The sequence below is a fragment of the Silene latifolia genome, chromosome Y (genome assembly GCF_048544455.1).
Source record: "Silene latifolia isolate original U9 population chromosome Y, ASM4854445v1, whole genome shotgun sequence".
Classification (NCBI taxonomy): Eukaryota; Viridiplantae; Streptophyta; class Magnoliopsida; order Caryophyllales; family Caryophyllaceae; genus Silene; species Silene latifolia.
The window spans coordinates 334884534-334895957 of NC_133538.1; the positions used below are offsets into that span (position 1 = coordinate 334884534).

The 11424-nt window shown below is 34.4% G+C and overlaps 1 long non-coding RNA gene across 1 annotated transcript; it reads left to right on the forward strand.

The window, feature by feature from the left end:
• Positions 1–6237: 6237 nt before the first annotated feature.
• Positions 6238–11132, forward strand: LOC141633345 (uncharacterized). The gene is made up of 4 exons (XR_012538125.1): positions 6238–6311; positions 6385–6547; positions 6806–6839; positions 11036–11132. It is a non-coding gene; the product is annotated as an uncharacterized LOC141633345 (long non-coding RNA).
• Positions 11133–11424: the final 292 nt, after the last annotated feature.

Consider the following 11424-nt stretch of genomic DNA (forward strand, 5'->3'; position numbering starts at 1 on the left):
AAGAGGTTGATTTTTGTAGAGGCCAGGTTGATGTGTATGGTTGTGAGGAGGTATGAAATTTGATTATAGGCGGCGGGTGCTAGTAGTTGAGTATTAATGGTAGGGTTACATTGTCAGGAAGTGATAGTTATGCGAATGGGAGAATGTAATAGGAGACGCATACGAGTTAAGCACGAGTGAGAAGTAACCTTTATCAGGTGGTAACTTACGTGATCAGGATTGGCTAGTCAGATTCGATTATGGGTCCATGATATATGTAAATGTTTGTGTGAGGTTTTGACCTCATGAGTCATGGTATGGATAATATTCATAAGGTTAGTATCTGTTATTCCATGTAATATGTTGCGTTGTGATCTAATAAAGCGGTTTTAAGAAAGTCTTCTTGTCAAGGAGGTCGTACTGAGTGAGTGTTTATGGGATTGAATAGGTTGTGATGACTATCGATGTGGTTACCGTGCACCAGGCACTGTAATTAGTGTTGTAATACGAGTATTTTCGTGTTGTCATAGATTGTTGTTTGTTTACTGTTGTTTCCTGTCAGTGTCGGTCGGGGCATATAGACCGTTGTTTTGTTTACCGATGTTTCTTACCAGTGTCGGCTAGGGAGTGGGAATAGAGTATGATATGAAAGAGAGTTGGGTATGGTTCTGTTGTTGTCATGGCATAGTAATATTCTGTTAATGGGACACAGTTGTGAGAGGTTGTTAGAGTACTTCTAATCTTGTTTTAGATGAGGCGTTGGTGGACATAGTTGTGGCAAGATAATTGTGGAACATGTGTGGTATTGAACTGGAAATTACAGGTGGTTTATAACCTTTTTTTTATTGGGACTTAGTATCATGTTAAGTTATGGGTGAGTTTTGTGGTAATAAAAGAAATGAACTTGAGAAGCTAATGTGAGTGTGTGTAACAGTTGTGGATCATGAGTTATGATCGTGGAGATGAGTGTATATATATAGAAGTATGTCGTTTTACGGTAATGCTGAAGAATCGGGGTAGTGGTTATGCTGAGGATTTTATGGTATAGGATTTATGGAGTGCAAAATGAATTGAGGTATGAGGACTGTCAGAGAAAGAGAGCCCTGGATATAGGAATGGTTGTAGGTGTTGAGGTTATAGTGGGTTATCGTTGGCATGCGGTGGTAATGAGGATTATGGGAGGTATAGCAAAGGACCTAGTATTAGTGAGTTACAAGGACGTAATATTTATCTTAAGAGGAGCAGGATACGACAAGAGAGTTTGATGGTATAGGTTGCAATTGGAAGTTTGAGTGTTGGTGTAGTATAAGGATGGATTTGTGTAATGGTCGATTTTATTACAGGTAATGGCAGTGCTTGTAGTAGTATGATGTTTAGGAGTATGAGTAAACTTCGAGAACGAAGTTCGTTTTAAGGGTGGTAGAATATAACATTCCGTTTTGGTGGTTGATCTTGTCTGGTGGATTGTCTTGGTATTGAGTTTGTTAGTGAGCGTTATGGAAGTAAGACAGAGTTGGCAACATTTATGTTGTGGGTATTCGATAGTACGATGGAGTTAGTATTGAGAGACTATGCTGTAGTTTAGATGATATCATGAGCCATGCTGTGGAAGTAAGCGTGGTTGGTAGACTTAGTGTTAGGTGTCCATGTTTTATAGGTTGGGTTGGAACTTCGGGGACGAAGTTCTTTTTAAGGAGGGAAGACTATAATACCATGGTTTTCTAAGTCTGTGACTCGGTGTGGACACGGGGGACCCACGGGGGCGCTTGGGAAAACAAGTGTTTGCATTTGTGGAGTCGCCACCAATTTATTGTGGAAAATTGGAAACCGTTCGAATACTTCGCGTCATGTCAAGACACAAATTAATGACATGAACACTAAGAACTCGTTACCCTAGCATTCTATGTCTAGAATGACTCTCGTGGATGCCAATGAACACGGAAGTTCACAGAGATCTGGAGTAAGGGGTGAGGGTACGTATTAGGAAGCTCTTTAGCTCGAACACCTAATCCCGCCCGCCTCGATAGCGGCCTCTACTAATGATTAGGGAAAATCATCTAATTTGATATGTTGTCGATTATATACATGCAATGCAACATCCATCGTTTTAATCCTAGCATGTGAGAATTAAACTATGTCGGTGAACACGTAATTTAGCATACAATAGGTCGAAGTAGAGATTTAGGGTTGATTACATGTGAGAACAAGCAAACAATACAATAATAAAGAGTATAATAAATGAAATACGATAATTAAAATTACAATAATTACAATGATTTGATGATTTACGTCGAAAATACATTTAAAACGGATAATTTTAGAAAATAAAAGGAAAACAATACAGTTTTGGATTTTTGATATGTAATCACTTAAACTCAATTACTAAAGTATGTTTCTTTATGGTCAATTTGATATACATTGCCTCAGGTAACCGAGATGATGACGGTTTCTCATGTTAGGGTGGTCCTAGTAAGGCACCTTTGTATGTGGGGGTGTCACAGGATGTCCCCGGAGAAACAATTTGATATTTTTTAGTTCCTGGTCAGGGAAGTTATCATGGGCTCGATAGATATATTTTAGTGCCTTTGCCCCAGGGTTAAGGGCTTTAATAATGATATAAAGCTTTGCCTTTTAGGCTTTGCTTTTTTAATCCTGTCTGGAATGTTTTGAAATCTGTTAAGCTGATTTCTTCAAACCTATTAACCTATTTTCATCAAACCTATTAAGCTGTTAAACCTGTTTTCTTCAAACCTGTTAACCTATTAAACCTGTTTGATTTTTCAATCCTGTGTAGATCTTCATCCATGTGTAGTCAGGATCTTTCAGTTTCTTACCCGTCACTTTGTTGCGTGCGGCCGTTGTAGAGGTGTGCGGCAAATAGCAAGGTCAAATAATTATTTCATGTCTGATTGGTCCAGTATTTGCTGTATCTGGTGTGAGTTACCAACTATGTTAGGCACGACAGAGTGAAAAAAAAAACTTGTACAAAAAATAATGCTAAAATATTATAGAGTAGCCTTAAATCCTGAAGACTTATTCATGCAATAACAAATCATGTATAATTTTTCAGGATTCAAATATTATACTAGAGATGCATATATTATGGTTAGGGTTGAACATTCAGGTTTCACATAAAAGGCACACATAAAGTTTGCATAATGAACACATAAAACATGCAAACAAACAAAGCATACAGGGTGAAATATATCAGGAATAGTATTGGATTTTTACCTGATCAGGACAGGGTAGAGATGTTTTTATTCTAAGAATTTGTATATGAAATTATTCCAAATGAGTTACATTCCAAGATCTTGGAATCATTTCTCCTTCTAGGGTTTGGAGCATGTATGCTCCTTGTCTGACGATTGAGTCAATTAAATATGGGCCTTCCTATACAGGGGGTAGCTTGCCTGCTGATTTTTCTTTTTTTATTTGGGAATACTTTTCGTAGGATAAGGTCCCCTGCCCTGAAAACTCTAATCTTGACATTTTTGTTACAGCTTCTTGCTACTGCTTATTTATATGATGCTATCTTTATTTTGGCAACATCTCTTAACTCTTCTATCAGGACTACACTGTCTTGCATCAGGCTACTATTTGCTTCTATGTTTTTCAGGTTGTATCTTGAGGTTGGCACATGTACTTCTGCAGGAATGATTGCTTCACAGCCATACACCAAGGAATAAGGTGTTTGGTCTGTTGATTTTTTTGGAGTTGTCCTGTCTGCCCAAAGTACTAATGAAAGTTCTTCTGCCCATCTGCCCCGTCTTCTTTTCAGCTTCTTATTTAAACAAATGACGACTACCTTGTAACTTGATTAAGCCTAGCCATTTGCTTTTGGGTAGCTAGGGGTTGACGTCACCAAGTTGATATTCCATTCATCAGAAAAATCCTTGGTTCTTTTTCAAATGAATTGTGTGCCATTGTCACACACTATCTCTAAAGGGATTCCATATCTACAAATGATATTCTTCTTGATAAATTATATTACTTCCTTCCCAGTGACTTTTCTGAAAGAATCAGATTCTACCCATTTGGAGAAGTAGTTAATAATGGCTAACAAGAGTACTTTCTCTCCTGGAGCTACTGGTAGCTTTCCTACTATGTCCATGCCCCGCTTCATGAATAGCCAGGGTGCGGAAATCAAATAAAGTAAATCTGATTGTTGGTCAATTATTGGAGCATGTATTAGGCAGGCTTAACATTTTGTACAGTACTCTAAGCAGTCAGCCCTCAGGGTTGGCCAATAATAACCAGTCCTGAGTATCTTGCTTGCCAGGCTTCTACCGCCTTTATGATTGCCACAATATCCATCATGTATCTCTTGGAACACTTGTTTGGCTTCATGTGGTTCAAGGCATCTCAAGTATGGTCCAGCACGAGATCTCTTAAACAAAGTGTTATTTATAATAAAATAGGTAGAAGCTCTAATTTTAAATGCTTTAGCCTCATTCCTATCCTGAGATAGTATACCTCGCAGGAGCCAATCATAATAAGGCTTAGTCCATGAATTATTATCAGTATTGAGAAGGTTCACCTGTTCAGGCTTGTTGATGGCAGGTTTATGTAAATGTACAATGGGTACTTTGTCAAAAACTACAGGGGTGAAATTTGAACCAATGCTGGCCACAACATCAGCCTGTGTATTCTACTCTCTTGGTATTTGTTCAATATCAAATGAATGGAACTTAGCGGAACGTCTTTTTAACATATTCCAGATATAAAATCATTTTTTCATCCTTTACTGTATAGATTCCTTTTATTTGATTGGCAATTAAAAGTGAATCATATTTTACCTTCAAATTCTTGACACCGAGGTCTTGACTTACCTTAAGTCCTGCTATGGGGGCTTCATATTCAGCTACATTATTGGGGGCTTTGATCTCACAGCTCACAGCCTGGGCTATTATGCCCTCTTGTGGAAATTTTAGCACTAATCCTAACCTTATACCTCGCACATTGGATACCCCATCTGTGAACAAGATCCATTGATGTCTTCTTTTCTAAATGGTTAATCTCTTTGGCTTGGTCTAATTCTAGGTTTGGGCTGAAAACATCCATAAAGTTTTCTAAGGCTTGTGATTTAATTATTATCCTGGGTTCACAGGTGATATCATAGGTGCTGAGCTGGACTGACCATTCAGCCATCTTGCCCGAAAGTTTCGGCTTCCGCATGACATAAGAAGGTTAGTCCTGACTATTATGGGTTGACATAATTAAGGCTAAAACATATCCTAATACCTAAAAAGAGGCTGAATGTGTTTGCGTAATTTTGCCTTGCCAATTATACCCCTGCTGAATATAAAATACTACTTTCATGCCCTTGCTGAGTGGCGTTCACCAGTTTGCGCCATCTTAATCCAATTTGCTATGTCATTTTTTAGAACCTTCATGCTCTTGCTTGGTGTCAGCTCCTAGTTTTTGCCACCTACACCATGTTCTCCATTTAGCTGCCACATCATTTTTTCCTCTTCTTATCTACTGCGATATAACCTTCTTTACCTTCTCATTTACTGCGCTTCCGAACATACCTCCTCATTTACCTTTCTTTTCCTTTCATCAATCATTCCGTCGCCGAACTGTCTTCGATTAGCCTGTAAAACTATACCCAACTCAGTCAAGGTTGTCTTTCATTAAAGCATAATCTTGTCTCTCTCGTTTGCGATTTGTCTTTTTAGTCATCCGACTTTCATGGGTGTCTGAATTAAACTTGGAATTGCTGATTACAGTTGGATTCTATTGCATAGGTTAACATAGCTCCATCTCTTACACCATCTTTCTCATCTCACCAAGAAAACGATTGTCATATCATCTGGTAAGTTAACATCAAAGCTTATTGTATTTTTAGTGAAATTATTTATCATCTGTATTACGACCTTGTATATTACTCTGTACCTAATATGCATGTTGAAGCTTTCTTTTTAAATGTTTTATAACTTTAGAATTAAGGCCGTCAAAGTTTAACATGCTTATTCTCAATTGTTGTGCTCTGTTTTTGATTTGGTTGTCAAACTCAAACGTTGTTGCCATCTAATGTTAAGCGTTACTTATTGTTGCTTTTGAGACGATATTTTGTGTTTTGTTGTACAATAGTGTCTTCTTTTGATGCACATCATTTGTTTGATGATTTCCATCAAAGACGCTTTCAATTAAATTTAGTTGTTCCTTACTACCATAAAAGAGCGATAATTTTACCTGATTGATGGTTCATTTAACTACTTTATATATGTGAATCAGGGATATTGGTTTGCAGGATAAAAAGTATGGGAGTACTATGCAGCAGGTATCTTATATTCCCAATTTCCCATAAACCCGATGGTGATGATACATAGGTACGCTCTTCTTTGAATAGGAATTGAAGTTGGAACTGTTTAAAATCTTAACCCTCCCATTCATTAATTCCAGGCTGCCGAAATTGATAGATGGATTCAGCAAGTATCTAATGTTGAGAAGCTTTTTCACAAACTCTTTCTTTTCCGATCAGTTCATTCAGAAGTTGATGATCTCTCCGTTAGGTTGGACTTTCATCTACGAAAACTGAATTTCGTTTCCTGAAAGTGGATTACAGGTTTTTGCTCTGCTTACCATTTTATTTGTATATGTTGCTTCATATATAATGCTTAATGAGTTGTATTATTAGTTACTTTTTCATGCGCATAACTATATGTCAAATTCTACTTATTCTTTGTCTCTGAAAAAATTAGAATCTGATGCATAAGTTGATCTCTGTCTATTTATTTGCTTTCACTTGTTTCATGTTTATTTTCTGTCACTGAAATTTTTTCATTAAATTACCTGATGAGGTCTATTTAATTTTATGTTTCAGATTTTAGTTACTGTGCAAGTTGTTGGTAACTAAGGTAAGCTTGCCGAATACTACTTATTCTTCATCTTACTTTATTTATTTACTAGATTTAATGCCCGGGCGATGCCCGGGCCAATCTTTAATATCCTATGGTTATGATGTAATAAAGCTTTAAGGTCCTCTTCTTTTGCACTTAATTTTGCTGAACTGGACATATAGAATCTGAACTGAACTTATAGAAACTTAACTTTTCTGAATTGAACTTATATGAGCTAAACCGAACTTATATGAGCTTAACTTATAGAATTTTTTTTGCAACTGAACTTATATGAGTTGAACCAAACTTATAATAGACACTTAATAATGGTTAATATAGGAGCTTAATTTTTCTCAACTGAACTTGTAATAGCTGAACTGGACTTAAAAAGAGTAACTTTAAATCCAAAAGAACAGGGCTTAACTACTAAAATTTTGCAACTAATTTAAATCTAACTTTGACTGCAAGTGACTAAATTGGATGACATAAGCTAAACTAAAACAGGCTTAGATCCACATTCTTATTTATAGTGTTCAATCATGTATAATGTAGTAATTGAAAGATGTCAAAGTGTGATCCAAAATTGTGCTACTTCGTGTTGTCGTTCTACTCGTAAAGAAACTGACATCCGGTTTGTATATTTTATAATTATATACTTTCTTCATAATTAACTTTACAAAATTTACTTATGATATGCAGAGAAAATATAGACAAATTAATTTATATGAAGGTAATTATTGTGTTTTTCAAACTTAATTAAGAAACTTATATCCTACTCAAGCAAGCTAAGCATTTTTGTACTTAGAATAGTGCGTGACACATATTAAATAGAATAGTTCACTTCTAATTACTCCTAAGTCCAAATTGAGTTTATTTATCTCTAAGTGTGTACATATCGGTTGTGCCCTTCTCTCTATCGCTTTTAATAAACTAATCTATTAGGTATGACAACATAACAGAAAACATGATAGCATTGTAAAATTAATTCACATAAGGGATGGTAATTTGTATGAAATATTGTACAAAATAGTACTCCATATATGTCAAGATTGTCAACTTATTCTTTTTTAGGGGTATTTTTATTAAAGACAAACAAATGATTGAAATGAAATGGGTAACTCAAATAATCGTATGTAGATGGTTGGGTCTTGATTAGTCATAATATAAGGTTATAAGTTGTTCAAGGGAAACTCACGTATTCTCTTATAGTAATAGCTACTATTATACGGACATATGAGGGCGTGGTAAAACAAAGCATTATCGTAATATTCGGTAAGGCTATGATATACTCCGTATCTCATTAGTATGATAAAGATTTCCGCGAGTTTTTTGGTTTCCTATTCGAATACCAATTTACTACTCGATGTAAGACTCCGCATCATCTTACTGAATCATATTTACCCGGCCAACACAAACAATATAAGGAGTCGTTTGGTTACATACGGGAACTTACAATGCCTAGGAAAGTGTCATATCACATGATTTTAGAATTCATGTGAATTAGAAAATGTTGTTTGGTTACATGTAGGCATTGTAATTCATGTAGGCATTCCCACTTACCTAGGGGGATCTAGGTAAGCAACTTCCTCCATTATGGAGGAATTGGAATTCATGGGAAGTTCCAATTCATGTGAATTGGGGTAACCAAACAACCTACCCATTTTGCAATTCACATGAATTAAAGTTCCTGTGTAATTTAGTGGGCAACCAAACGACCCCTAAGAATCCTATCATGGTAAGCCGGTAACTATAGAATTATAAATGGTCTTGTGTTTCTATACCAACTTTTACGACAGTTTGTATCCGAATGCTATTTAAACTGATCAGTCATAAGTTACCCTCAACTAAAACATATAAAGTAGCTTCTCTACAAATTAACATTATCACAAAATTTACTATAAAGTCATCTCTTTGTATAATTATGTCACACGTGAAAAGAAACTTAAATTCTTATGTCATTGTTATTACTCCGTATTATTATTAGAAAATATTTTTCTTTAAAGAGTTCATAAAAGGTTGAGCTTAGTATTCTAACTATGAAGTTAAAATAGTGATAATATTAAATTTTAAAAACAATTAATGAAAATTGCCTATATTTGTAATATGATTACTGATTACACCTAAGGTCCGTCATGTATAATTTGTGTATGTATAGATAGTTCTTAAAATAAATAAATTTGAGAACATAAACCACAGTTCTTAAGAATTTAGAGGAAGAAGGAAAAATAAAGTAGATTCCTACGAATTTTCAAATCGCTTTTATTTGAAGAATTATTTTATAAATGAGAAATAATATCTTTACAACACTCAATATTCGATACATACAAATATATCTTAGCATGGTAGTAAACTTACGACGAATTCATACCTAATTTAGCAACTAAAACCGAAAGTTTATAGACGCTAAGTACTCCGACTCGTAGCAAGTTGGAATCACCATTATCATTCTAATGCATGCATGTATTGGCCATTTGGTGGTTTCTCCTGCAACATACGAAGTATAAATGAATATTTATATTACTTATATATGATCCCGAGCTAAATTAGTATTAACATTAAGATATCATGGATAACCTAAAATCCATTCTTTTCTTCGAATACAAAGTCCTTCTAATGCTATGTAATTTTTGTATAAACTTGAATAAAAAAAATATTGTGGATGAATAGATGATAGTTTTTCAACAACAACGTGCCCGAGTCGCAGCCGACACCTCATATACATCATCCGATAATATTTGACATTGCTCTGTAAGGAGAAAAAAAAACCGCAATTAGATCAGAACAAACACCTTTATTACTATTTACTATGAACACATTGTAAACATAAAAACTACAATTCAAAAAGAGTGCAATAATAATAGTAATTTAATGATAATAAATAGGAGTATTACAAAAGAAATCAATATGACTAACGAATTATGGATTAGCTGTTTTTATAGTGCTCCATACCATCATTAGAATTTAGAATTAAGTTAGGACTCTTATACGTTTGAGTAATTGTTTATCAAATAAACTTATATGCTTAGAAAATCTCTACTACTGATCAAGTTCATATATAATATTCAATTCTATCTTTATTTATTTATTTTATATAGGAGTAATTCGGAAAAGGTGGACTCTCTATAATCGCTCGGAAAAAGCTTCCTTTATTAATATAGATAGATTTATTTTCACTTTTTTACGTTTTGGTTTCATGCAACATGTATGCAGTTGTCCCTTTTTTTTTCCTCTTTCTTTTTTATTTTATTTTATTTTATTTTAATAAAGATCAACTACAAACCATATGAATATATGAAACCATAATTCTTCACCCTCTGTTTCAGTAGTTTGCGTACATATTTAAAAAAATCAAAATTAAGAGCAACTACAAACCATATGAATATATGAAACCATAATTCTTCACCCTATGAATATATGAAACCATAATTCTTCAAAATTAAGATCAACTACAAACCATATGAATATATGAAACCATAATTCTTCACCCTCTATGAGTTTTACTCTGAATGAGTTTGTTCTAAGCAAATTTATGAAGTTGGAGTAAGCTTCTTGTACAGAAAACTATTAGGGAGTATTGGTTATTTGGTATTTGTAAACCTCTTATTTTCCTCCGAATACATATGAGAATTTCTACCATAGCGGCATAAAGAATTAGCCTTTGTTTGCGTACCATGCATGGTTTTATTTTTAGACCTTTGAGAGTAATGGAAATTGAAGAGCCTGACTTTCATGATTACGAGTATTAGAAACAAATTTGAGATTTTAATTCCTACTAATTTAATACTCACGGTCATTTGTTTACCTTTGGTACTATATTTTGACAAGTGAACAATGGGCTAAGTGAATGATTAAACTACCCTTGAAAATATTTTCAATATAGAATATAAATAAATGAATGAAACACCTATAAATAAATATGTAAATAAATGACCGAAACGGAGGGAGTAACTCATAGTTATAACTCTTAATACCTCATAATTTGTATGAAATGAGTAAGACACATATAAATAGAATATGTAAACAAATGACCGAGACGGAAGGAGTAGCTCAGAGATATAACTCTTAATACCTCGTAATTTGTATGAATGGGAGTGTGCATGTGCAAGTTATGCTATTGTTTTTAGTTGTATATAATGTCTCGTTTATTTGTCTAAATGAGTGCGGAAGATATGTACAAGTGAGGAAAATGTCAATTTTTTTTCCCTTTGCTACAGGAACTTCATATTGGACTTTGATATATTGGGGAACTAAAAGGCCAAGGTCCAAGGATTGTGCTGAAAAGATCACCACCAAGTTCATATATAGTGTTGTATATTGAATCGTTGTTCATTGTTCAAAAGTTTATTTCAGTATTTTATGATCAATTAAAATTAATTTTAAACGATGGAGTATCTTTGAATTAATTATTATTCTACCGAAAAAAGATGGTATTAGATGGTGAAGCCCGAGCATCGCCAGACTTGAAAAACTAGTTTTTCAAGTAACCCATACCTCATTTCAGCATCTAGTATACTTTTACTTACATAGTAGACATGATGTTGTTGACCTTCTTTCTCTTTTACCAAGACTACACTTATCGCGGTGTCAGTAACAAAGAGGTACA